Source organism: Aplidium turbinatum, chromosome 8, assembly GCF_918807975.1.
Source record: "Aplidium turbinatum chromosome 8, kaAplTurb1.1, whole genome shotgun sequence".
Classification (NCBI taxonomy): Eukaryota; Metazoa; Chordata; class Ascidiacea; order Aplousobranchia; family Polyclinidae; genus Aplidium; species Aplidium turbinatum.
Genome location: NC_137479.1, coordinates 32,860,219 through 32,862,286, shown reverse-complemented (window position 1 = coordinate 32,862,286; position 2,068 = coordinate 32,860,219). Strand labels below are relative to the sequence as shown.

The following is a 2,068-nucleotide window of genomic DNA, read 5'->3' as shown; positions in this document are numbered from 1 at the left end:
TCATCTCGTTTGCTTCGAATTTTCGAAGTATTTCGTTTCGACCTAAAAGTTTCTATTGAAAAGCAAAGTCCAATTTTTTCACATTCATCCAATGTTTGAAGATGTTGAATCAATGTAAAATGCCTGATTTTGTTCGCCAGTGATTTAACCCAAATAGAATTGTGGTTTAATTAAATCCAAAGTTTAATTGAATTGAATTAAGTTTAACTACTAGATTCACCCGGACAACAGAGCAGAAATTGATTTTCATTGATTCAACGTTAACAGATGTTGATACAAAAGCATGCTTTGCTGGCTGGCAATAAACAGCTCTTTGTTAATTAGGTCATGCATTGGTGTTAATTAGGTCATCCTCTTCTTTTTTCATTTTTTTCTCATGCTGCCCTGCTTTCAAATTTATTCACAGTGAGTTGTGACGGCTTGAGGGCTTGTACGAATTACAAAGATAATATTGCGGTGCTTTGGTATGTCAGCAAGGTCCAACCAATGAAATTGCGAAAGATTTTAAGCCTACAAGCTCCAGCCTCGAATACTATCATTAGTCGCCTGGAAAAGCATTGGTGAGTGTATACTAGGTACTGCATATCGCTGTTTTTATTGTTGTTAGCATTTTTGATAAAGCATGAGATGGTTCAATTAGTTCAATGTAGTAGCCTACTATAATTAATTATAATGCAATACCGATACATAATTATTCATAAATTTAGATTTTAGGACACACCTGGGTGTGTACTGTGCAGTGCATTGATTTTTGTGTTAGTTTCGATAATACTAAATAGCTTATCTCCTGTTTTTTCGATGAAGTCAACTTTTTGTAGCAAGCTTGCGCGGTGCGTTTTTTGTAAGGATTCTGAAAGTAACGAAAAGGTTCCAGATGCTTGTTTAATAGATCAATGAAAAGTCAATTCAATACCATTACTTATTTTAAGTCAGTTTGTTTTAAATGGACACTGGTAAGCAAAATGTTTCCTCCTACATTGATAAAAAAAGCTCACCCTCAATAATTTGTTTATTTTTATGTCGCCAGTTTTGTGGCTCAGACTACTGTCTTGTATCGCAATTTTGCAATTTTGGTACGATCTAATTGATTAAAAGCAATTAGTTTTAACATAAAATCTAAAAAAACACTAAATTATTGGGTCAAGTTTTTGTTAGGTCATTAAGGTCATTTTCACATTTTAAAGTAAATTGTTTTGAATATTCAGGTCGATGAAAACTTGCTCTATTTGTGAGGAATAGGCTGATGATGATGGATGATGGTGATGACGGATGATGATGAGGCTACATCAGATTTCGATAATCCTTTTTCACTACAAGCACAAGCATGGTCAGCTTAAGCATTTACCCCTTTACCTTATGTTTCTTTTTCAACAAACTCTCAGTTTTTAATGAATAATAACTACAGACAAAGCTTCTGTAGTTAATTTAATGCAAGGTTGCATGAAAAAGGTGTTTATTACAGTGACGAAAAATCATAATTTTGTATTTGTAATAGAAGTAATTCGCAAAATCTTTGAAGATTTGATTTCAAAGTTTATTTGTAGCAGAATAATTCTCATTTTCTTTTCCAGACTGTTGTAATCAATGTAATTCTGAGTTTATCCATGGAAGATACTTTCAGAACTTTTTCAGTGTGATTAGTTCATTGCTTTATGGGAAAAAGTTGCTTGTTAGAGTTAGTTACGTGGCTTCAGCAACCAACCTTTTCCACTAGACATATTGGTTTGGACCAGCTATTGGCAATTTATCCCAATGACATTATTATTTTTAGATGGAGTACGAAGAACCCATAACTTGTCCACAGCAACAAATTCAAATATCCATGTCGCTATTTCAGACTCGCTGAAATACGCAAGAGATGAGGACTGAGAAGTTTGAGAAGAGGAAGACAGGAAATTTGATTTAATTTGCCTCATGCCCTTTTCTAGACCGCTGTTATATTTAGCATGTTCTTTGTTTTTGCTGTGATGGTTAGAAATAAAAACAAACTTAACTGCCATCTGTCCTACTCTTTGCTTGTATGAGTGCCTTTTCTAGCAATGTTGTACCGAGTGGAATGCTAGTATGG

The 2,068-nt window shown here is 34.0% G+C and overlaps 1 long non-coding RNA gene across 1 annotated transcript; it reads left to right on the top strand.

Moving 5' to 3' along the window:
- Positions 1-381: 381 nt before the first annotated feature.
- LOC145776308 (uncharacterized) lies at positions 382-1,824 on the top strand. The gene is made up of 3 exons (XR_014290201.1): positions 382-560; positions 1,206-1,327; positions 1,772-1,824. It is a non-coding gene; the product is annotated as an uncharacterized LOC145776308 (long non-coding RNA).
- Positions 1,825-2,068: the final 244 nt, after the last annotated feature.